Source organism: Lemur catta, chromosome 10 (genome assembly GCF_020740605.2).
Source record: "Lemur catta isolate mLemCat1 chromosome 10, mLemCat1.pri, whole genome shotgun sequence".
NCBI classification, from domain to species: domain Eukaryota; kingdom Metazoa; phylum Chordata; class Mammalia; order Primates; family Lemuridae; genus Lemur; species Lemur catta.
The window spans coordinates 68,354,716-68,381,826 of NC_059137.1; the positions used below are offsets into that span (position 1 = coordinate 68,354,716).

The following is a 27,111-nucleotide window of genomic DNA, read 5'->3' on the forward strand; positions in this document are numbered from 1 at the left end:
TTTTAAATATAGAAACGAGGTCATAAAAACCTTGGTGCCTAAGAGTCCCTGTCAGGCCTCTGGCTTAGAATAGGCATTTCGCTGAGTCCATCCACACTGAATCCTGCTGCATTCTGGATTCCTGCCCATGACGCACCCAGCAGCTGATGCCTCTGTGCCGTCTGCCTGGCAGTCTGCACTCCAGCGTGCTCAGTTGCTGGGATCTTGTTCATCACTCACAATGGAACTTTCAAGGAATGATGTTAACTGAAACAAAAACAGCAACAATGACAATGACAATCATTTCTAGCTATTATGAACATAATTCTGCTCTAAGTTCTTTATAAATCAAGGCTGAAAGTACTGGTATTTCCCCCATTGTACAGACCGGATTGCTAAAGTTTGGTGAAGTCGATAACATCTTCAGAGTCCTACTGCCTTCGTAACCATTCTAGGTCATTTAGTCCCTACCTCCTTTGACTGGCCACCCCCTATGTAAATTTAATAATCTTATCTCTGTATATCTATTTCCCATGCAAACTCTTGTTCATGTTTTCAGCAGTGTAAACACTGAGTGATTCACCGATTTCACTCAGCTCTCTACCAAATGTGGTGTAGAAGGAAGTGCCTTGCATATGATAAAATCTTCCATAATTACTTTTGAAGTTTGAAAGTTATTGAAATTGACATGAAAGAGAGGTCCCTAGAGTTAAGTATAGACCACCCAGTATCTGTTCAATGAATAGCTTATGGTTTATCACTTCTAGGTTCCTGAGCAAAGATTCAACCTGAGTTGGCACGGACAGAACACTCACATTCCACTGAAGAATCAGGATCCTCAACCAGCACACCCAATCCAAAGACGTTTTTAAGAAAGTTATTAGCCGTAGTTTTCCATTCATGAAACTGTGCTTAACCTGCTTAACAAAACAAAAGACTTTTGTGTGGGTTTTTTTGGGCTTTTTTTTTGTTTGTTAATACACAAGAGTATTTCCCATGAAACTTTATGTTTATTTGCCATATAAGGCAGGTAGACCATGACCATGTCACTTTGCCAGTGTTCTTAATTTGTGGCTGTTTTGCATCACTAGTTGTTTTTTCCCGGGGTGGGGGGGGGCGGTTTACTCTTAGATTGAGGTTAGTTTATTCTGTGACCACATTGTGGTTCTGCCAAATTTGTTCTCCATATTTCAAAAATATTAAATATATAGAGGCTTCTGTGACAGGAAAAATATAACATTTCCTTCTCTCATCTTCTAGCAAAAAGAAGACAAATTTTAGAGATTATTTCTTATAATTTAGTTTAAAAGTAGAAAGCCCTGAAGAATTTTCATGGACTTTTCTCCCAAGCCAACATTGTTAATATGTTACTTTGTTATCTGTACCATTGGAAGTCATATTCTTTGCATGTTTGTGTAGTGTGAATTGGGTGGGCATTCTTCTGCTGGATAGAAAACTTACTCTGTGTGAGGGAGAAACTGCTACTTTCCCACCAAAGTCTCCTACCCTCATTTTCCACAGCAATAACATTGACACAGGCACATGACTACTCAGCATGTTTCCAGAAGTTTAGTCTGCCACTGCTGTACCTTCTCCATGTTCTCCCTCTTTGTTTTCCCCCACCAACAGTAAACTAGAGAAGGTGGAAATTCAATTCTGAATATACAAATTGAGACAGTGTTTAAGGGCTGGCAATTTAGGCATGTAGAAGGAATCTGGTCTATGAATTATCCCAAGAGTTGGGCTTCCCTGCAAATCTGAAGTAAACTCACAGGGACCTCTACAGGACAAAGACATGGACTGCTGTTATCATCTGGCTGCTGGATTTTGGGGCATCATTTACAGTAGCTTAACCTTATCCTGAAAAATGTACCTAATCTGTGAGTAGGTACTGCTGTTGTAGACTACTATCATAACTACAGGAATCAAGAAAGTAGAATGACCCAGGGAATCTAGTATCAAAACTCAACCTCCTATCATTTATTTTTTAATATGTTTAGTTGAGTCAATTATATCTATGTGAACTTGAAGGGCTTTGTCAATTCATAAGAAATATTTGCCCTTCTATTCTAGCTTTTCCATGTTGCCTACTAGATATTGAAAAGTCTGCTATATTTAGTCACATTCTCATATCGGTTTGGTAACCCACTCACATTACCAAGCACTGGACTATGTTATCTTCTACTTTAGCTCCAATTTAGCATAAATGAATCCTGTAATTCCTTTTCATGATAGTGATAAGAATCCTTTCATTGTTTCATTAAAATATACATTTTTAACTTCATCAAGACTTCTGATTGTTTTTACTTTCCCTAATCTCCTGGCAAACTATTTCTGTTAGGGTAAAGTAAATATTTTAGTCTTTGGGGGCCATATGGTCTCTGTTACAACTGCTCAATTCTGTTGTTTAGAGCAAAAGCAGCCATAGATCATAGGTAAATGAATGGATGTGGTTGTATTCCAATAAAACTTTATTTACAAAAGCAGGTAGTGAGCTGGATTTGGTCCACAGGTTGTAGTTTGCTAACCCATGTGTTAGTCTATGTACTAACATGGATACTACAGATAATTATTTCAACTTTCGCTTCTACTTGTACTCTCAATTTTCTAGCCCTCCTTAATGTTAACCCCATCCATCCTGACAGGGTTTTTTTAAAAAAAAAAAAAAAAAAACCTGTATTAATCTGCCTTCTTCATTTTTATTGCTAGCTTCTAAGTATATCTGGAAAAAATTATGTTCATTGGTGCCATTTCACATTTTTATTTTGAATATCACTGAGCATTCAACACTGGTCATTTTTGTTTTCACCACCAGTCACCACTCTTTCTCATTCATTTTCTAAGGCTACCATTTAGTCATAATAGAAAATGACAAACTGTTCTCCAAAGTGGTTGAACCAATTTACACTTCAGTAAGCAGTGCCTGAGATTCTCATTGTTCCAAATCCTTACTGGTACTTGATATTGCAGACTGTTGAATCTCTGCCAGTTTGATGGTGGTGAAACAGGGTCAATGCATTGCACATTGCATTCAAGGGGCTGCCACTCATACTAAATGCACACAAATGGTACTTCCTGGAGTTAAGCAGCATACAACCAATGCAGCTATATGTATCAATCATGGTATAAAACATATCTCAGTACAGATTTAATATAAAACTGCTTGATTAATGAGTTTAAGAACCTTTTCACCACCCCCTACAACAATCTGAGGGACAATGAATGACCCTGCACAAAGATCATCCAGCACTAGCTTGAACTGTGGCAATCACAAGTGAACGGGACCAAACAGAATAGCTGCACTACAGGCTGTTAGTGTGCACGCTTATCCCCGGCCAGGTCAACATTCCAGAGTAGGACACAAAAGCTCCATCTAGGTCCCTCCTCTTCCCTTAACTAAGCAGGAGAGTTCTCAGCAAGGGAGATCAGGTGCCCAGCAAATGTATTAGCCCTGAGCTGAGAGAATAGGATTCACATGAGAAGAAACCATCAAAAGAACCCTGGAAACATGAAAAAAACAGAACAGTTTGATACCCCTAAGGGATCACAATGGAATTACAGTAGGGGACTCCAACCACAAGGAAATTGTTGAAATGACAGGAATGGAATTCAGAATATGATGGCAAATAAGATGAATGGAATTGAAGAGAAAGTTGAAAACCAACAGAAAGAAGCCAAAAAAATATTTCAGGAAATCAGTGAAAAATATTGCTAAAGAGCTTACAACATAAGAAAGGATACAATAGAACTTAAAGAAATGAAAGAGTCATTTAGGGAATTTCAAAACATAGCAGAAAGCTTCAACAACAAACTAAACCAGGAAAAAGAAACAATCTCAGAGCTTGAAGACAAGGCTCTAGAACTAACCCAGTCATTTAAAGAGGCAGAAAATAGAATAAAAACGATTGAGCAATCACTTAGAGAGATACGGGATTACGCAAAGCAAAATAATATATGAATTATAGGTATCTCTGAGTGAGAAGAAGAAAGAGCAGAAAAGCATGGAAAAATCTATTCAATGGAATTATTGAGGAAAACTTCCCTAGTATTGCCAGAGATTCAGACAACTAGATACAAGATGGTCATAAAAGACCAGGAATATTCACAGCAAATAGGACATCTCCAAGACATGTAGTAATCGACCTGGCCAAAGTCAAAATGAAGGAGAAAATTCTACAAGCAGCAAGACAAAAGCAACAAATAATCTACAAAGGAAAACCCATAAGGCTAACTGCAGACTTCTCAGCAGAGACCTTACAAGTCAGAAGGGTACTAGTAGGGCCCCATCTTCATTCTGCTTAAACAAGAACAACTGCCAGCCTTGAATTCTGTACCCTGCAGAACTAAGTTTCAAAATTGATGGAGAAATAAAATCTTTTTCAAATAAGCAAACAGGAGATTTGTCATGACCAGACCTGCCCTGCAGGATATACTCAGAACTGCTTTATACATGAATCAGCATAATTTTATCCATCCGTGTAAAATCACCGAGAAAAGATAAGGCTTAGAGCTCGTATAAAACAACAGCACAAGAAGGACTACAAAGCAATAAGGTACTACCCAACATGATGAACAGAACAGCATCCCACATCTCAATTCTATTACTCAGCATTAGCAGTGTGAATGTTTCACTTGAAAGACATAGACTGGCTGAATAGATAAAAAAAAAACAAAAAACACAACGTATATATCTTCTATCTCCAGGAAACACATCTAACCCACAAGGACACACACAGACTCAAGGTGAAAAGATGGAAAAATATATTCCACGGAAATGGAAACCAAAAGAGAACAGATGTAGCCATTCTTACATCAGATAACATTGACTTCACATTAACAATGGTAAAGAAAGAAAAAGATATTCATTATATAAAAGTAATGGGAGCAATCCAACAAGAAGACATAGCAATGGTAAACATTTATACACTTAACACAGGAACTCTCACATACATAAAGCAAACATTACTAGAGCTAAGCAAAGCAATAAATAGTAGCATCACAATTGTTGGGGACTTCAACACCCCACTGTCAGAACTGGACAAATCATCAAAGCAGAAAATAAATTAAGAAACACTGAGGCTAGGCGCGGTGGCTCACGCCTGTAATCCTAACACTGTGGGAGGCCGAGGGGGGTGGATTGTTCGAGTTCAGGAGTTCGAGACCAGCTTGAGCAAGAGCGAGACTCCCGTCTCTACTAAAAATGGAAAGAAATTAGCTAGACAACTAAAAATAAATAGAAAAACTTAGCTGGGCATGGTGGTGCATGCCTGTAGTCCCAGCTACTTGGGAGGTTGAGGCAGGAGGATGGTTTGAGCCCAGGAGTTTGAGGTTGCTGTAAGCTAGGCTGATGCCACAGCACTCTAGCCTGGGCAACAGAGTGAGACTCTGTCTCAAAAAAAGAAAAAAAAAGAAACACTGGACTTAAATGGGACTCAAAAACAAATGAACCTAACAGACATTTAGAGAACATTCTATCCCAAAACTACTGAATATGCATTCTTCTCATCAGCATATGGCACATTCTTCAGGATCAATCATATCTTAGGCCACAAAATGGTCTCAACAAATTTAAAAAAATCAAAATCAAGAATCTTTTTGCTTGTTTAATGGCTATTTGTATTTTTTCATCTATAAAGCATATGCTCATGACTTTTGCGCATTTTTCAATTCTTTATATAGTTTGTATACTAATTTTTTATTTTATATGATACAAATGTCTACTTTCAATCTGTGGCTTGTATTTTTACTCTTGTTGGGGTATCTTTTGATAAATAGCAATTTCTCATTTTTATGATGTCTATTATGTCACTTTTATGAAGAATTCTTTTTATATATTTTTAAAGGAGTTATTTTTTGCTCTGAGATCAAAAAAACTTACTCCTAGGTTATTTCAAAATATTGAAGTGTGACTTTTCACATGTAAGTTTTTTATTTAACTGGAATTGGCTTTTCTTTTTGTTGTCTTAACACTGTTTATTGAGTAGTTCCTCCTCTGTCCCTCTTTCATTCTGAGTTATAAATTAATTTTAATACATGCATTACTTTGTTTCTGTTTTCTTTATTTGGTTCAAGTTAGTCTTTGTTCAAATGTATATGTATTCACATAGTATATATACAATTTTGTATATTGTTTGTTTATTTCAAAAGTTATCATAACTACTTTCCATATGTCCACACAGTTTTATAACTGTAATATATATGTCTTTATACATTTTTCTAGCTTTTTTTGTTATCTATTAGACTATTTTTGGTCAGCTAAACTTTTCCCAATAGATTTGATATTAAAGAGAATGCTATAATGATTATGTACCTTTTCCTTCTGCTGAATAATATCTTTAGGTTATAAACTTAGGGATAGAAATATTGGGTAAGACTAGGGATATTTTATGGCTTTAAATATCATAAATTAAATATTGACCTCCATCATCCCAAAATGGTAATTTCACTTTAGCATTGTAATTTCGTGCCTCCAGGTTATTAGTAATGATATGATACATTACTTTAGTTTAAATTTAAATTTCTTTGATTGCCTATGAGGCTAAACAAGCTTCCTTAAGTCTGTTTATTATATGCACTTCTTCATGAGTGGGCCTCCTGCACCTTCCCTTCATATTGAAGTCTTAGTGTTCATGTGCACATTTGAATGAGCTCCTTAGAGGTTATAGATTTATACTAGATAGTGCCCAATTTGAGTTTTTGAGAACTAAATTGTATTTTAAGCTCCTGCCTAGACTGTTTTTTCATTTCATCATAAGGGACAAACCACACAAGATTAATCTTAGGCTTTTGAATAGAGACAATGGAGCCCTTTTCTAGCTGCATTTTGGCATAGATACGGCATCATCTCTCTGAAACCACTATCACTTATACCTCTGGGAACTGGAGATTGAATTACTGCTCTGCTTGGTGTTACCCACAAAGACTGGCTTCAAAGATGAGGGTTTAAGTCTTTATCCCATTCACAGCAGTGGTGGGCATGGACGCAGAGGACAATGAGTCATCCTCATCCTTTGTGGGCACCCAGCATAGCTGGCACTTCGCATCTGACAGTGCTCAGCTTTTAGATGAAGGAATATCAAGTGCTTTGTTTGTTAATTACACCAAGCTTGGAAACAGACTCTGTGGTACCTTTTCTTCTTCCCATTGCCTAGTCACTAGGTGCATAAAGGTTTCCTTGGACTGAACCCCAAGGAGAACTAAAGAACATCCTGCTTCTCTACTCACTGGTGTTAGTTAAGAATGTGGCCCTTTCACTCCTCTAGGTGTTACGGTGGGAAGTATTTTGTAGATGACACCTGTGTCTCTTCAGTCTCCCTCTCCCCCTTCTCACACATCTAAGGAGCCTTGCTTATTCAGGATTCATACACTTTGGACATATGCTCTCTTCTTTCGTGCCATTACTGTCACTCGTCCAGATTACCTTCATTCCTCTTAGCACACCTCTCTGCCTCCATTCTTGTCTAACTTTGATTCTCATTATTAGTGAGAACATTTTCAACTATAAATACAGAAACTTAACTTAAAATGTATTAGCAAAACAAAGTTAAACAGAGAGAATTTATTGAATCAAAAAACTGTAAGAAGAGTTCGCTCTGAGCACAGCTGGATACAGGGGATCAAATTATGCCATCAGGATTCTGTCTCTATGTCTTTCTTCAGCTCTGCTTTCTTCAGCATTGGCCTGGCAATCTTGCTTATAATCTTAAGCTTACTGGTTTGTAATTATGATTATGTGTCCGTTATCATCCTAGATTTTGAGCAACTTGACAGAAATCATTTCTCAGTTGTCTTTACCTTTTCCACTACACCCTGCATTGAAGCCCCTAGGTAATGCCTGAATAAACACATGTTGACTGGCTGAATACATGCATGAAATGAGATCTCAGATTGTTGTGTTAAAAGGTTATTGAAAGTATGATGTTTCCAACCAAATGAATCTAGTTCTTAAAAAAATTATTTGTGCTTAGGGACTTCATCTAATAGTATGGCTCAACAGGGTGGCAGAAACATGTTGGCACAGTAACTTATTTGCAATGCTGCAGACATTCTGTGGTTTGGAAGTATTTCCAAATCATTCAGTGAAATGTTATAACAATCCAAAGGATTAGAGGCCTGAATAATGCAGTATATTAAAAGTATTTCCTTCTGGGACTTGGAGCCCCTGGCTCCCATCCACTACTCTGTATTTCTACCTACATATGTGTGAGCAGTTGCTTTAAGACTTGCACATTTTAGATAAACTAGGGTGTATTATATGTTCATGAAATGATATGCTTGGAATAACATTCTAATCTCTTTCATGATATTTCCCTTTATGAATATCCATAGAATGGTTATTAGAGAACATGAGACAACCATTTTACCAGGACTTTATCTGTCATGACCAAGCACATCCAAATACTTTTTACCATATGGCCTCTTTCTCAGAGCAAGGCCCCCACTGACCCCTTAAGACCTTACTGAAAAGATGATTATTTTCACCAAGACCAGGGTGCAAGAGATGCAGAATTCTAGGAGACATTAGTCACATACAACACAATGTAATCACATGGAACTTGCTTGTGTTTACTAGGTTCTGGTGTCTGTAAGTCAAGTTTGAATCAGAGTTTGGCAGCAAACAGTAACACCTACTACAAAAATGCTCTTGTGGCCACCATGATACCAAATATAAACAAGAGTTCAGGTGTATACACAAGGCGTGAGCCCTGTTGCAAAAGAGCACTCAAAAAGGCCTTTTGTGTTGTAATGGGGTGCAAAGTTATGAGAATGCCATGGGAAAAGATAAAGCTGGAGATTTCATTTTGATTGGTTATACAACAATGAGTATGGAAATTAGTTTATATTCTTTATTGGCAAATAATGCTGACTCACTGTGCAAGAAATTAAAGGTCAAATCCTCACATGTAGATTTGACCCAGGCAAAACTGCATTTTTCTCAGAGTGAATACATTGTCTTCATGAACAGATGCTGTATGAAGTCACATGCCCATTGTGACTCTTGTTTAATATATTAAATTATCCATCAAGATAGTAGTAGTATTCAGAGCTCCATGAGATTCACCTAGTGGTGCCATCTATCAGAAATATCACAGTTCAGAAATGCTCTTTGCTGACAGAATCATACCATTTTGCATATGTGTGTGTGTGTGTGTGTGTGTGTATGGATGTATTTATAATAGCTATTCTAAACAGGTTGGTTTATATTTCCCAAAGATTTAGTGTATAAGGTCTTAAGGCTGGAAAGTACCTTAGAGATCATCTAATTTTACTGTTTCATTTTGCAGGTTAAAGCAGTAGTAAAGAAGTATTTATTAGTTATTACAAGCTATGTATAAAAATTCTGAACACCAATTATTTGGGCCAAGTGGGAACCCATTAATCATTTGCCATTGAACCCAGTACCCCTGCAGGGATAACTTACCAGAATTATTGAACTGTTTTCAGAAATTCCTTATTTCTCATTTAGCACTTTAAATTTTTTATAGTGGTTTTATACTTGTCAGAAATGTGGGAAAAATAATTGGCAATTTAGTGGTGGTGAGGTGAGTGATGGAAAAGTCTACAGGTATCCAAATAGACACTATATTTTAGTGCCCCACATTTCAGGGGTCCACTTTGAACTATATATTACTGCTTTCTTTTCTTTTTCTTTTCTCTTCTTCACTTCACTGGAACGATATTTTGTCCAGTTTCTTCTGCTTCATACCCTGAGTTAATCCGAAAGAAGATTCTGATCTGCACTTTTGGCTCTTTCACGACTAGATTGCTTGATACAGTCTCAAGTGTTAGTTCTTTGATCTTCTACCGAAGCCTGCTACTCACAGAGGAGGTATTGTGTATGCTGTGGTTTGGGGGAAAGCGTGCTTTGAATAACCTACTTCTTCTGTTCTGTGTTACTCCTCAGATCTTTATCTTATGTCCTTTAGTATTTTGGAAACCTGTTTCAGCTGTTGCCAGCATTACTTGCTGATAGCTTAAATACATTAAGGGAGATGTGTTTATGAATAATGGAGAATGTCTTTCATTCATCTTTGAGTTCTTCATGATAAACTGATTTTCTTAATACTTAACCTAACATTTTTGAAAAGAACTATAAAAAAGATTATAATGAAGAATTAAGGAAATGCCAACTCTCTAAAACAAAATCCAGAACCTTGGAAGATTCATCACTGGAAGCAAAGTCTCAACGGAGAAGTTCACGTTGAACAAAGTGACTCCAGCTTTGTTCTCTCAAGTTTCCCTTTTCCCCTGGTGCTGGTGGTAGGAGAGAGACTTCTTTCCTTTTTTTCCTTTTTTCCCTGACACTAGCCATTCCTCTCAGTACAACTAAACCAGGCTAGATTTTCAGAGACTCTTACATATAAAGAACAAAAGGAAATAAATCCAAAAACATATGATGTGTTTTCTTTCAGGGAAAGATGGGTGGATTTCCTTCAGGGACAGGAATTACCTTTGTTTCTCTAAATCCCTGACCCTTAGCATGGTCTTGACACACAGTAACTGTTTTATATATCTTAAATAAATAAATATTTGAGTGACTAAAATACCTGAGTCATTTGGCATGGCTAACATGTAAGTAGGCTCTTCTAAACTGCAGCCCCCAAAGATGGGACTAATATTGTTACTAACTTGCTTTACTTTCTTTTTTCCTAGGTTTGACCTCTGCTGAAGTGGAGATCAACATCTTAAAACCCTTGAATTTCAATTTCTTCCTGGACATACAGGCCAGTCATGATAAGGAGAGGCAGATCCCACCTGGCTGTTCAAGGAGGGTCCAGGCTCTTGAACAGGTGGTTGACTCCAAGGAGCCTCCATCTCTTCCAAGCCATGCTGTATGGTGCAGGCAGAATAGTCTTGCAAAACACCAAAAGGATCTAACCATTCCTTTGCTTAAAACTCTTTAAGAACTTCCTGGTACTTGTAGGAAAAAGCCCAAAATCCTTAACAAGGCTTACAGATTTTTTAACATGGCTTTTTAAAAAAGTTCTTTTAATACGGCTTAAAAGAGTATTTTTCAATTGACAAATCAAGTAATCAGTCAAATTAATTGTCAAAGTAAAGTGTAAAATCAATTTAGCGAGTGGAGACCAGCTTTTTAAAAAATAAAATGCAGTAGAATATAATGTATGAGATGGACTGCATGTAGAATCAGTATAATTTCTTGATGTTTCTTTCAATTATGCTTACATGATAATATGCTATAGGATTTAGCACATTGTAAGTATATACTATATTAAATATAACATGATAAATATCTTATCACATCAGATATTAGCTCAGTAAGGACTTGCTGGAAGTTAGGAAAGTCACTGAAAGTAATTATCCCTGGGAAATAAGTGCTATGGGGATCGGCATCCTAAGCAGATTTTTGGGAGAGAAGCAGCAGGACCCGGGCAAAGGAACAGGCTTCTGAGGAGGAATGACAGGCCTCTGTGATCAGCAGGACACTCAGCCCAGGTGTCTTTCCAAATCTGGCTGTGGTGGCCATGGCTGGATAACGATCCATTTGGCCACCAGGCTTACAGTGAGAGCCCTCACCGAAGAGAATTCTTGCCAGTATTGGGCTGTCTTAGGAATGAATAGTCCCAGCTTCAGAAGTGCAAACCCTTCTCAATTCTTCACCCCACCTACTATAGGAAGCCCCATCTTGCTGTTGTAGAGGATCTTCCTTTAGATACCTTTTCCCCAGGTTCTTCTATGATGTCAAAAAATCTACGTATTTTAGGACACCGTGAAACAAACTATTTTTTCCTGAGCCTTTTGTGAACAAGTCAGTCTATTATAAAAAAGACTTTGAGAGAAAAAAAAGTCATCCCTAATTTAGACATCTTCTATGCGTTAGAAAATGGTTTAATTGAAAACTTTCATTAATATATCAAAGGAGTTACTGACTAATCGAATAATGTGCCCTTGAAAGTTAGCCAATGATTAAGAATTATCCTCAAAACTTTTCTAAAAGAATTGACTTGAGTTCATGTACCTACTAGGAAACACAAAAGTAGATGTAAAATTCACAAGCATTTGTGAAATTTAAGCTAACTACTGACAGCAGGAAGCAAAGAGTGGAATAATAAACTAAAATATCCTTCATAGAGATCAATGGCCACAATAGGTATAAAAATCACTATAAAATGTATAGATATCCCTTACAAGTGATTAATCTAGTAATAGCTCCAATTTGGAAAACTCTAACATAAAATTAAAATACTGGATCAAGCGGAGAGAGACCTGATTTGAGTCAGGAGTCAGGGGCCCAGTGTCAGCCCCACAAAAGTCAGCAAGGTGAACCGTCAAGGGGAGGCACCCTGACCCTCCAGTCCTCTGTGTTCCCAACGGGGAAACCATGCTGTGGACTAGCTGGGCCTGCCTGTCAAGCTTCACCCTGGGTGATTTAGTTGTACTGTATATTCTCAATCTGCTCGTTATGTTACTGATTTGCCCCTGATGATAGTGCTCTGACTCAAATTACATAACTAGCAAGAGCAAATTAAACATTAACAGGGTTTTTCTACCATAAAAATGAAATTATTTTACCTGCAAGTATTTGAGGAATAATTAACTTCTGTTTTCTCTACTAAATATAATATGAATAGATCAATAGACCCTCATTGGGTTGCAGATAAAGTCATTACTCATCGGCTTGCATTGGTAAAAGCAGCTGGGGTAAAGCAGCTTCCAGCTTCCCCAGAAGCAATCTATGTCAAAGTCAAGATTCAGACAGTTGTTTGATTGTTACATGTTGGCTATATCTACAGTAAATCTATAGATAAATATTTTTGCAATTAGTCATCACATGAATGGCACTGCGTTTTTGGAGAGGTAGGCAGGAGGACTGATTACATAAATGTGGTCATGGAAGGTAGGAGATAACTGCTTAGTGGTGAAAATCTTTCTTCCTTATAACATTGAGAAAGGCCATGCCTAAAGTGCTAAGTCATTGTTTAACAACTGAGGTTTATTTAATTTGGTGCTAAAGTTTATAGATAAGATAAAAGTTATTCATTAAAAAACTCCCTCCCCCACCCTAATTTAATGCTTGGTGACTGTATACTATTGATATGATTGAGATACCTAACTAAAGCTTTTTAGCCTTAAGAGAAAGTAAACAATATGCATTGAAATTTTCTAGAATGATTCTACTATTTTCTTGTATTCATACTAGACTGTATGGTATACGGGGAAATTATTTGGAATAATATTTCATCAGATATTTATTGAGCATCTACATGTTCCAGGCACTGTGCTTTAGAATTACTTATAAGGGCAAGAAAACGCTGGAAGAGATCACTAAGTATCCTGCCAATCTTGACCCTTCTAATCTTTTCTCCACAGAATCAGACCAATCCTGCTGTAACACAAATCTAGCTGTCACCTCACTGTGAATGCCACAGGCTATTTAGTGGTTCCCTATTGCTTTTTAGATGATAAAATTTAAGCTCTTTAGTGTGCCTTGTTAAGTTTGCTTTAGCCTTCTGATTTCAAGATTATTCTTTTTCAAGCACCAAAGGAAGCAGGAAAAGCTTCATCTTTCTCTGCTGCACCCCTTTCAATAAAAGGATGCATTCTGTAAAATTCGGATTCAGTCAAAAGGCTGCAGTTAAGGCCACATGTGGCCTTAAGGCTGCAGGTGCCCCACCCCTTGTGTAGGCCTTGCTTCCTTACTTCCCTGTCTCACCTCCCTTCTTCCCTGCCCATAAATGCTGAGTTCATCATGTTTCTTTACTTCCCTGAACAGAACTCCTTCTCTTGCACCTGGGAATCAGAATATGCTATTTTCTCTATCTGTAAAGCTCTTCATTTCTCTGCCCCTGTCTCTCTCTCTCTTTTTCCATCTTCCCTCTCTCTCTCTCTTCACTTGATCAATTATTACTTCAGGTCTCAACCTTGATATGACTTCTTGATATGATTCTAGAAAACCTTCCCAGGCCCCTTAAAACTGGATTCAGTGTGCTTCCCTTAGGCTCTTACAGCATCTAGTGCCTTCCAATTGTGGAACTTCCCACACTAAGGTGTTCAGGAATCTGTCATATCCATTCGTCTAGTAGAAAACTATGTCTTGCTAGCACCTGTGTCCCCAGAAACTAACGTAGCACATGATTTAAAGTAGGTGTGTTCAATAAATAATTATTAAATATATACATAGCGTGTATCATGGTCCTAAGAGGTGATACCAGAAACAGTTCCTTGGTGTACTAGGTTCATAACAGGTTTTTAAAAATTTGTTAAGAGGACAGAGCACGCTAACATGGTTAATCACCGTGATTTAGAAACCTAAAGTTTTTTAAAGCATGCTGTGGGCAGCAAAATACAGAATGATTTAGAAACTCTCTGGCTATAGAATTCAAACTGTGAGGAGATTGTTTAATATAACTATGTAGAGTAGTAAGTCCCCAGTAGGAACGTGACTATATAAAGTAACTGTGTTTCCATTTTTAGGCGCCTCACTTAGGTTCAGCTTGATGCCAGGTACATGCTGTCTCTTGCTTTACAGCCTAGGATTGAGTTACACCCTCCGCATTGCATTTCATTCCCTTGGTTATTTACATAATCCCTCTGGCCGTGCCTATCAATTTACAGACCAAAAGGAATCTCATCATAAGTACACTAAATCATATATTTGGCTGCGTCATACAAATGTGCTTTACCTGGATTATGTCTGGCAGTGCGAGCCCCAAAGTGATGATAATTTCATTGAACTTAACACAAAATCTCCCTAAAGATAGTGGAGGGCGGAAGGGGATACTTGAAGTGTAGGGAATTCAAGCCTGTTGAGCATAATTACTGTTGAAAACTTGTCTTCTTTCAACAACTTGTGACTTTAGACTTGCATTCTCATACAGGGTATTTAAAATGTATCTACTGCAGTAAAATAGTTTAAGTGACAGCCACCTTCGAAAACTTCACACTCATGCCAAACTATCCCTGTGATCACTTGTGAAATATTGACTTAAAAAGCAAAGATGATTCAATTTTTTTCAAAATGAATAAGCTTATTAGTTCTCTAAATATTTTTAAGGATCAGACAGGCCACCATGTTAAATATTAAAAAATATATCAAATGAAAATTACCAGAAGTAAACTGAGAAAGAAGTTACTGCTCTCTGTAGAGACATACAGAGTAAATCTTGGCTCCAAACAAAAAACCAATTATGATGGTGCCCATAGTTCATTTATGCTTGCATACAATTATAGGCTAATAAAAGACAGAGTACATTAAAATGTCTGAAGGTGCCAAGAGTTCTCAATAGCATTTCACTGGTGTGCTTTCGATGAATTTTTTGAACGAAGATGAAGAAAAGTAACAAAAGCATCTGTGGTTTAGTATATCAATGTCCTGCAAGAGACTTTTTACTTCTCAAACAAAAGTGCTAAAACTGACTTCACAAAGATTTTGTTGAACACTTTTAGACATTCACACTTTCCCATCTGTAGAAGTCTGTTTCTAGAAATGGAAATTACTAAGTATAACCCATTGTCCCAATAAAACATAAGTGCTTAGAGGTGAACAACTTTTTCCTTCCTATCATTGAGAAAGGCCATGCCCAAAGTGCTAAGTCATTGTTTAAACATTGGGGTTAAATTAGTTTGATGCTAAAGTTCATAGATAACATCAAAGTTATTCTTTAAAAAACTCCCTAGGTATTTCTTAGTATTCCTGAGTATAAACCATTAATGCCAATCTGATCTTCAAAGCCAAGAAATATTTAATGAAAATTGTTCATTACTCCTTATAGTCTCATTTGTTTATTGCATTATTAAAATATGACCATCTATGCTGTCATTCTTTCTTCAAGTTAAGTAAAATCCTAGAGAAGTTCTATTTCAAGTATTACCCAAATAAGCCTTAAATACAGATGCAAAAAAAGTCTGACGTTCACACAAATGTAGGGTCTTGGGCAATTAGAACTGAGCTGAGAGTCTGGGCACATGGGTTCTAGGCTGGTTCTACTTCTAACTGTGTGACTTTAAGCAATGCTGCATTGCCTTTCACTATGGTAATGATTCTTAAACTCAGAATCACCTGGAGAACTTATTAAAATACAAATTGCTGCCTTTCATCCTTAGAGTTTCTAATTTAGTAGATTGGAGTGGGGCCCAAAAGTTTGGATTTCCTAATGAGTCCCCAAGTATTACTAATACCCCTGCTATGGGACCTATTGTAGGAACCAAGGCAATGCATACATCTCCCCATGTGCCCACTTTACTGATGAGGGAAGCAGAAAGGTTACAGCGGGATGCAATGGGATGCCAGAATGTGTTATGGTCTTTAGTTGACAACGTGGGAGTAAATGTGCTTTTATGGGAATGGAATCGGGAAAGGAGGGAGGAAGAGACACCTATTTGGACTCAACTCCCAATGTTCTCAGTTTATTTCATAAAAAAAAAAAAAAAGATGGGAAATGAATTACAATATAGGTTAAATAAATAAATAAAAGTAGTCTAGGGAAGACTGAAGAATGTGCCAGAAAATTCCAAGGACATGTTCTAGCTCTGTCCTTGCCCATAGTATATCCTGGAGCTCAAAATTCAAAATTATACATAATTGTAAAGGGGCAAAGTTGACCTGCATTTATTATGGTGGTAGAAATATCAAGGTCTTTCCTTACATACAAAGGGACAATTCTCATCAGCTTTATGTTCAGAGAAGAACAAGGGTTAATGCATTTTTCAAATAGAATGTGAAGAATTATTGTGCTTTAACCAGTATATTTTTAAATTTTAATAGGAGTAGACATAGTCTTTTCTGATACATATAAATAAATGTTCACATTTATGTGGCTAAATATGGCATTATACATTTATAAAAAACACATTTTCCAGTAGGAACACTAAACATATGAAACAGATTTAGTTAGCTCATAGCCTTGTAGGGAATATCAAGATGAGCTTCCTTTTTAGACCCTGGAGTGCAAATCCCACTGTAACTATTGCCATGCTGTAAAAATATGTGAAACAGAATGTTTTCCTACAACTTAGCTAGTGTGTTACTTATTACATGCAGCATTATACACAATAAAATGCCCACATAAAGATTGTCAGGTATATTAACAGACTTGCTGCAATGGGATTTGTCTTGCAAAAGCTATTTTCTTTTAAAGAGAGAGGTGCCTGCTTTTCCTATTTGCACATCATTTTATCCTTAGAACATTGCTTTGTCACTGCAATTCACTGTCTTTCATGGAGTTCCCAGACAGATCAGCATATTTATAGTGGCATGAATTACACTGCTGAAATAAATATTATAACACCTCCTATTCAGTAGACATCATGAACAGAGATAGAACAAGACATCTGCTTTCTCTGAAGGGAATTGCGTGAGCACTCTGTGATTTTCAATGGGGAAGAGAACAGTTTGCTAACCTAGAACCTAGAACCAGTGTCATTCACCCGTAAAAGTCATTCACGTTCATGCTGAATCAAATTCAAACACAAAATTGTCTGTACAATTTTCCATGCAAATTTTGCAAATTGAAAAAGTTTGGTAAAGAAAGACTTGCAATTTTAATGATCAATTGGCCTTTAGTATTTTAGACACTTTCTCACTGACTCTTATTAGGTAGGAAAATGTATATAAAGATTTGTAGTCTGATTTTTTCAGTACATACTTTTAAAACATCATAATTTTAAGAAAAATAATTTTGCACAACTTTCTGCTAAAAATTCAGTTTTTTTCATCTCATCTAGTGTCAAACACAGGGAAGTTACATTAAGATATTTTTAGAAAACATAAGTATGGATAATTTCAATGAATAAAATCATGAAAGATGAAAATATTTAATTTCTGAAATAGGTTCATGGATTTAACATATATTTTACATATGAAATTAATGCAACATTTAAGTTCAGTTAAGCAAAAGCACACCAAGAATTTGAATAATATGTATCCATTTACTTGGAGAGGAAAGGTTATTATTTCGATTTTGCCTTTTACTTAAAGGTGACTAAGGTAGTATAAAATAATATAATAGAATAAATCTCCAAGGTGTTTTCTCCCATCAAAATAATACAGCTTATCTTTAAAGGGTGACCATTCTTCAGAACATAAGAGCAGGATATAAAAGTAGAAAAAATAGTGTAATATAACTTGTAATAAACATTGATTATTTTTTTTTTAATGCTTGGCATATCTTTGTGAGTCTTCTATTGTTCCAGGGGCTAGGGGAGTGAGTGGCAGTGTGAATATTCAGAATTGTGTTCATAATTTTATTTCCCAAGTTGCAACTAAAAAAAATTAATATAAAGAATCAAACTTGTCTTCTCCAAATATTTCCTCTACATCAAAAAGCCACTCTTAATATCAAAGAAATAAACTGAGTTTTCCCCTTCCTTCCTTAAAAGCATAAACATACAAAGTTCAATCCAGTTAGATGTGTAGGAGATACATGCTTTTTTACTGAGGCAACATTTGAGTTATTAATATTTTAAACATAAAATTATTAATGTGACTAATAGATATCAAAGTCATTTCATGACAAAAATATGCAATCGGCAGAGTAAGTTAATAAGCAAATACAGAAAACTAATATTTCAACAAGGTAGTCATCCATTACTCTATGAAATCTTCTATAAACCCATATATTTTGTTGAGATGTTACTTTTTGTACTTGATTAATAACTTCTTTATCTGAATAGCATTTCTAAAGGTTTATTTTATTTTTGGGTGCTATACCATTAAAAAATCCAAAAGCACATCTGATGATTAATAAATAAATCCTTGAAAGTTTTTATAGTAGCTATATAATCTAATCCTACTGTTCAATAGAGTGGCTACTGAACACATAAAATATGGAAAGTATGACTGAAGAACTGATTTTTTAATTTCACTTTTAAAAATTTTTAAAAATACTTGGAACAACTTTCTCAACTGCAAGTTTTATGAAATCTAAATACAGATGAAGTATTTCTAATAAAATTTAGTCTTTGGATTGAGATTTGCTTTAAATATAAGATATACACTGGATTTCTAAAATTTTATAATGAAAAACAAATTGAAAAATATTGTCTTTTTCTATTGTTTATATGTTGGATTAATAATATTTTGGATATGTGGGATTAAATAAAATATGTTACTAACATTTATAAATAAATTCACCTGTATTGTTCTTTTTTTTAATGGCTGCTAGAAAATTTAAAATTACATACATGGCTTTGCATTGTATTTTCTTTCTTTTTTCCTTTCCTTTCCTTTCCTTTCCTTTCCTTTCCTTTCCTTTCCTTTCCTTTCCTTTCCTTTCCTTTCCTTTCCTTTCCTTTCCTTTCTTTTTTTTCCCCCCTCAAAACAGGGTCTCACTGTGTTGCCCAGGCTAGCATGCAGTGGCATCATTGTAGCTTACTGCAATCTCAAACTCCTGGGCTCAAGTGATCCTCCTGCCTCAGCCTCCTGAGTAGCTGAGACTACAGGGACATGCCACCATGGATGGCTAATTTGTCTTTTTTGTGTGAAGATTGGGTCTTGCTATGTTCCTCAGGCTAGTCTTGAACTGGCCTCAAGTGATCCTCCCACCTTGGCCTCCCAAAGTGGCAGGATTACAGGCGTAAGCCACCACGCTCAGCCTTGCATTGTATTTTCAATTGTATGACACTGATCTACATAGTAAATATCAATTAACACCCATTAATATCAGCAATTTATAAAATTAGTGGCCAAATATTATTATATGTATTTCTGAGCACATTCATTAAAACCTACCAGAAATAAGGATTTTGTATAGCCACAACTAATCTAACCACATAGTGCATAAGTTTCTCCTTACTTGTGAGACCATTTTGATTGTTAGTAAAGTGTTTAGAGTTCATATTCAGTTAATATTTTTAGTGAAAACCTGACTGTATAATATCCAAACATCTTTGCAGGGCCACAATGTACAGTTGTAAAGGTTGTTTATTACACAAGGGCTCCTTACTAAGAGACACAGCTTGTGCTGTACTCAGCAAGCCTTGGCCCTGGCAAGAGCCCATCATTTGTGGAGTAAGGGGCTTCTTTCTCTCAGTGACAAAAAGACAGAATATAGGCTAGTAAACTCTGCATGTTTTCATCAAACATAGAATATTGCAACATGCGATATTATAAAAAAGTTCTCAGAATATTGTTTTCTGCCCAAATCATACAGGTAGAGTGTATTACTCTAAGTGATATGCTGTGAAAATTTTGGTGTCAATTTACATTTGCCAAGGAGTTTATTATTCTCTGAACTTTGCCAAGCATTTTATTATTCTTCAAACTTTGCCAAGCATTTTATCAGTATTCTCACAGTAATACGAGGTGATAAGTAAAGCAGGTGTTGTCTTCATTTTACAGCCAAGAAACTGGTATTTAGTTTCCTTTTTGGATTGTTATAGAAGCAGAATTATCACATTTGCCCTTGCAAATAAAAGTATAACTCCTATGACTTGTGAAACAGTCCCATAATCATCATCCTAGTAACTAAAAATGAACGTAACATTTATAAGCTAAGAAAGGACCCAGCCATGTGCCTCACTGAATTTTGGTTTCCAATAAAAAACAATTAATCATGTTTTATTATTTAATTTATGTCTTAAAAAAGCCAAGAAATTAATGTAATGTAGTGTCTTCCCAAATCTACTTTTTATAATTATTGCTTCCGTTTAACTTGTCTAAGTGAGACTATGAAAAAAAAATCTCCCTTAAAAATGTTCCTGGAAGTAACAATTATCTATGAGAAGCAACTTTGCATTATAGTCAATTAACAGCTATTTTTGGTTAATAATGAACAATGTGTTCATGCTATACATTTTACTTAAAGATAAGGGAAAACAACTTAGCTAGTGCTGTTGTGAATCTAGAGGGCTCTGAGGAGAGTCTCTTTAAGATAATTCCTTAATATCCCTTTTGGAAGAGTATTAGTAGTTTCTTATTCAACGTAGATTTCTTAAGTAGCTGACATTTATTTTGTTTCCTACCACCTGATCTTGGTACCTTAAAATCTGGTTTTCATTTGTTTTACATTTATTCATGTTCTAATGGCTCCCAGTGATTTTCAATTAGAATTTATTTTTAAGAAATGAATTTTAAGATCTTTTTTCATATACAATGAGTATTGTTGGTACCTATGTGTTTCAAAAACCTCTATTTGATAGACATTAAAGACTTATTCATATTGATTATATTCTTAACAGTTACTAATTTTAAACCACTGAATTGGAAACTTAAAGTTCACTTGAATATCATAAATGGCATTTATATTAATGGCATAATACTGTATCAAATATTATTCCTCTTTTGATGTTTTTACAGGTAGTATACTTGTGCACTGAAATTCAGACCAGGCCTAAATCATAAATTTTTAACAATGCAATGTTACCTTTATAACAAATGTTAGCTTTCCAAACATATAGTCAAAATCAATGTTTCCTTTTAGGGTAACAAACCATACTAAGACTATCAAATTGGTCAAGGTTTTTCATATAATGGATGCACAAGGTTTTACATTTATTTAATATTTCATTCTCATATTTATCACACCATTGTGGTCTTCAAAAGAGATTATTCAGGTGCACACTTCAGCCACATTGATTTGAATGGGATTTTTTTTTTTAAAGCATGACAAAAAGGGAATTTATTTTAAATGTAAAATCTTAAATTCATTCACAGCTATCACACATGCTACTCATTCTGTAAATCATGTAACAGACTTTGTCATTTTGACATGTAGAACATCTCTCTTCTTCCATCACCTTTGAATTAATCAGATTGTGTAAAGAGGCCAAGGAAAGAGGGCTGGAACTTGCAGTCCCCATTGGCTCCCATTGCCATTTGTATCTCTGGAGCATTTTGAAGTTTGGTAGGTGTTAACTTAATAAGGGAAGCCCCACTGGCTCTCTGTCTCCTCCAGACAATAAAATGGCATAATTGTGTCTGTGCCTCTCTTTTCAATTGTTCTACTATAACACAGGTTGAGAACTAACTGCAGATTCTAATTAACTCAAATTAGTCTAATGAGAGAGATGCTAAGTACTACAACATGGAGATTAAGAAATTAATCCTAAATTTAAACGTCAAAGATGTTGAGTACAAAGAAAATAAATGTTAAAAGGATAAATTGGGCCATTGTTTGCTAGATGGAGAAAGCAGGGCTAACCAATTGATGGCTTTGGCCCACTTGAATGAATGTTCCTGACTTTCTATAAGGAAGAATTTCAGCACCTAAAAGAGAGCAGCCCAAGTTTCATAATGGCATTAAAACTTGTCTTGCATTTTATTCTGTATTTAGTATGAGCTTGGAGATAAAAGAGTGGGAGTGGAATAAAAAATATAAATCTGTGGCCAATTGTCATTAAATATATTTTTGAACATATTCATTAAAACCTACCAATTTTTATTGATTTAAAAATCTATGCTCAACACGTTTTTTTAAAGTACAGAAAATTTAGAAAAACTGAAGTATTACAACATGTTATTAAAGATGGTATGTAAAAGATATATAATGAGAACTTTTATTCTAATTTTATTGTTCAAGGATATTATCTATTAATTATAAATGTGCATTAATGAAATTCCTTATTAAAAGTGTTACCTTTCCTATTTTCCTATAATTTACAACTCATTAAAAGTTGCTACCCTATTGTGCTGCAGAGTACTAGATCTTACTCATTCTAACTCTATTTTTGTATCCATTAACCATCCGCACTTTATCCCATCGATACTATAGTTAACAATAATTTATTGTATATCTTGAAATAACTAAAAGTGCAGTTGGGATATTTCCAACACAAAGAAATGATAAACACTTGAGATGATGCATACCCCAATGACCCTGATTTGATCATTACACATATCTGTATCAAATATCACATGTACCCCATAAATATATACAACTATTATATACCCATAATAATTAAAGATAAAAAATTTTTTAAAAGTTGTTACCTTTACAATGAGCTCTCAACTTTTAACTGTTGCTTCTAATGTTCACTACTTTCTCTGAATTCTTAACTATTTACTATGAAAATAAACTGGTAGAGAAAAGGTAATCTTCACTGTTGCAAAATTCTTCTTGTTTGAAATTCATACTGTATAAGTTTATTTGTAAGTATATGTCTGTATTTCTAATCCTGTGGTTACATAAAGGATTTGATGTAGCAAAATATAAAATCCAAATTTATTATAAGAACAAAATATAGAGCAACTTGACAAAAATTAAAAAAATAAAACCACATAAAGGAAGAAAATTTATATGAAAGCTGTTTGGATCAGTCCAGAAAACATATAATTGAACATCAAACTTAATGCTGGGTTCCTGAAAGCCAAAGTGAAAAGGGAGATAAAGTAGGGTACATGACCCACATTATTAAAAAATCTGGAATCTCATTAGTTCCTCAAAGAAAGCAATGCTTTCAAGAAATACGTTCTTTGACATCTTTCAAATAGCAACTCATGAATGGCATACCAAGTCATAATCTCTTCAACATCTGCAGTTCATAGTAGATGTTTGGCACATTTATAAAGAAAATTTGGATTGATATTTCAAATACCACTAAAAAGACAATTTTAGTGAAGTGTCTTTAGGCAATATGTCCATTCACAATTATTAGGCTCTTTTGGTTGATGTTCTGGTACCCACCCTTCTCTCCTAGTCTCCTCACCTTAGAGGTAGCTGTAAATTCTAGGTTCCCTCTCCAACACACCAGTGAGATGTTACATGAAAGCAAGTTTCAGACACAAACCAGCCTACACAGATTTATTACCAAGTAGGTACAAAAATATAACAACTTGTTTTTTAAACTAGGTGAAATTGCAGCTGTCTATCCTTTAGACACTGACCAGTACCTTGCACAAAATGTTCTCTGGAGGCTGGAATAGCCTGGCAGTAGCCTCGAGGAAGGATCAGCTAGTCATCTAGTCATGATAAACAGAGTCTTTTATGATGCCCATGGGCCATGGGCAGGAACAGATGTCCTAGCATTAGGGCAGAGCCTTGAAGGAGGTTAGGGCACTGGCTCACCCGGTTCTCCTACCACCTTTGTGATGGAAAAATGTATTTCACACAGCTCTTCTGTTCTACTGCAGGTGGAAGTACTGATATTAGAAGTCATTGTTATGTGAAGTCATTTTACTTGGAATAACTATTAATACTTTTAAGTTATAGAATACTAATTAGAGTCTTTCAAATGCTCTAACAACCCTGGGGAGTGGATTCCCAGGTATTTTTAACCACTAATAATACACTCTAGCATGTAGAATATAGTTAATTAATTCCCCATATACACACATAGTTCTATTTCTGGCACTCCTCTTTATTGTGCTTCCCAGATACAGCGTTTTTTTACAATTTGAAGGTTTGTGGCAATCCGACATTCAGCAAGTCTACAGACACCACATTTACAGCAGCACATTTTCACTTCGTGTATCTGTGTCACGCTTTGGTAATTTGTGCAATGCTTTAAATGTTTCATTAATATTTTATTTGTTATGGTGATCTGTGATCAGTGATGCTTGATGTTGCTATTGTAATTGTTTTGAGGCACCGCAAACTGTGCCCACATAAGACCATATAAGATGGCAAACTTAATGAATGTTGTGTGTGTTCTGACTGCTCTATTGACTGGCTGTTCTTTCATCTGCCTCTCTCTCCTCAAGCCTCCCTATTCCCTAAGACTCAACAATTGAAATTAGGCCAATTAGTAACTGCAATGATCTCTAAGTGTTCAAGGGAAAGGAAGAATCACATGTCTCTCGCTTTAAATCAAAAGCTAAATATGATTAAGGTTAGTGAGGATGGCATGTCAAAAGCCAAGACAGGCTGAAAACTAGGCCTACGTGGGTTTGCCAAGTTGTGAATGCAAAGGAAAAGTTCTTGAAGGAAATTGACAGTGCTGCTCCAGTGAGCACCTTAAGTATAAGAAAGCAAAACAGCCTTATTGCTGATATGGAGAAAGTTTTATTGGTCTGAATAGAAGATCAAACCAGCCACAAACATTCCGTTAAGTCAAAGCTTAATCCAGAGCAAGGTCCTAACTGTCTTTAGTTCTATTCTAAGAAGGCTGCAGAAGAAATGTTGGAACATAGCAGAGGTTGGTTCATAAGGTTTAAAGAAAGAATCCATCTCCAAAACCCAAAAGTGCAAATTGAGGGAGCAAGTGCTGATGTACAAGCTGCAACGTTATCCAGAAGATAAAGCTAAGATCATTGATGAATGTCACTACACCAAATAACATATTTTCAATGTAGATAAAACTGATTCCTATTGGAAAAAGATGCCATCACGGACTTTCATAGCTACAGAGGATAAGTCAATGTCTGGCTTCAAAGCTTCAAAGTAAAGACTGACTCTCTTGTTAGGGGTCAGTACAGCTGGTGACTTTAAGTTGAAGCCTATGTTCATTTATCATTCCAAAAATCCCAGGGCTCTTAAGAATTATGCGAAATCTACTCTCTCTGTGTTCTAAAAATGGAACAACAAAGCCTGTATGACAGCACATTTGTTTACAGTATGGCTTACTGAATATTTTACACCTATAGCCACTGTTGAGATCTACTGCTTAGAAAAAATATTCCTTTCAAAATATTATTGCTCATTGACAATGTACCTGGTCACCCAAGAGCTCTGATGGAGAAGTGCAAGATTAGTGTTGTCTTTATGCTTGCTAACACAACATAAACTCTGCAGCCCATGAATCAAGGAGTAATTGCATCTCTCATGTCTTATTATTTAAGAAATACATTTCACAAAGTTGTAGCTGCAACAGATTCCTCTGATGGATCTGGGAAAGGAAATTGAAAAACTTCTGGAAAGGATTCACCATTCTAGATGCCATTAAGAACATTTGTGATTCATGGAAGGAGGTCAAAATATCAACAGTAATAGGAGTTTGGAAGAAGTTGATTTCAACCCTTATGGATGACTTTGAGGGTTTCAAGAATGAGAATTTCATAAGGTATGTGGAAGTACTAAATAGGGGCAAAATATTGCAGGGTCTTTTGTTTTCCTTGCAAAATCTTAATTGTCCGGTTTTCAACTCAGGGATTACCTCCTCTGAACATCCATCCCCTACATGTGCCCTCTTATCCCAGCTTACTGGGCTCTTTGCTTATCTCTGTCATTGCACTTACTGTATACAGACAGTATTTGCCTAATGCTGTGCTTCTCCCATAAGACCGGAAGTCCACAGAGAGTCAGAACAATATGTATTAGTGTTTGTAGCTCCACTCCCAGTGCAGCGCTAGATACAGAATAGATTCTCAAAAATTTTGTTAAACAAATGAATGAAATTCCATGGAATGGGAGGAACATTTACCTGTCTATCTTGCAGGGTTGCTGTGAAGGTCAAAACTAGTGATGTATGATAAGTTAAATTAAAACTTTTAAACTTAAAGGCCATGTATGGTTTCCCTTCCCTTGCATAGCTTTAGTAAAAAATTGGGGATTTGAATTAAACTAAAACTTAAAAACATTATCGTGAATTTGGGCCCAAAGGTATGCAGTTTGCAAATGCTGACCTTGAGCAGACTAAATCTCACAGCCCTTGCATGAAGTCAGCTACCCCAGCCATTCCCCCTCCTTGGCGTGGCCCTCGCTGAGGTTAATAAGGACTGTGGATGTCTCAGGCTGCCAAAACATAAGGAGTTATGACAGGAAACCAAACGGGAAACAGCTGGCTGCCTTGGGCCCACTGAGCTTGTGTCTAATAAGGCAGACTTGTCGCTGGGCTCTTTGGAGGTGAAATGAAGCGATGGACTAATGCTGGGCACAGGAGGCGCCGCCAGGTCCTGACAGGCTAAGGTGTGACCTGCTGAATCCTAACCACCCCAGACATCTGTGGAAGACCAGTGAGCTGGGCGATGGCCAGGGGCAGGCAAGGTTGCAGGGGAAGGAGGTGTGTGCAAAGCCCACAGAGAGCAGGAAAAGAAAGGGCAAGTGAGATTACTGGTCATCTGGTGTCTTAGATCACACGCAAAGCAAACGTCAAGCACAACAGCAAACACAGCCTTTGAGCATTACTGTCTCCAAAGAGTATTTACCAAGTGCTGTCTGGCTTGATCTCCCAGACTTGGTTAAATATGCATTTTGTTAATGTTGTGTTTCTGACTTTCTTTCGTTTCCTTTTTTGTTATTGTTGTTATTTCTATTTAAAATTTTTTTAATACCTCACTTGCTTTGACACTATAACTCT

General features: G+C 36.1%; 1 long non-coding RNA gene across 1 annotated transcript; it reads right to left on the reverse strand.

Annotated features, from left to right (window-relative positions):
* LOC123646039 lies at positions 1 to 23,618 on the reverse strand. The gene is made up of 3 exons (XR_006737766.1): positions 23,584 to 23,618; positions 795 to 896; positions 1 to 246 (listed from the first exon to the last, which is right to left on the reverse strand). It is a non-coding gene; the product is annotated as an uncharacterized LOC123646039 (long non-coding RNA).
* Between the last annotated feature and the right edge of the window lie 3,493 nt (positions 23,619 to 27,111).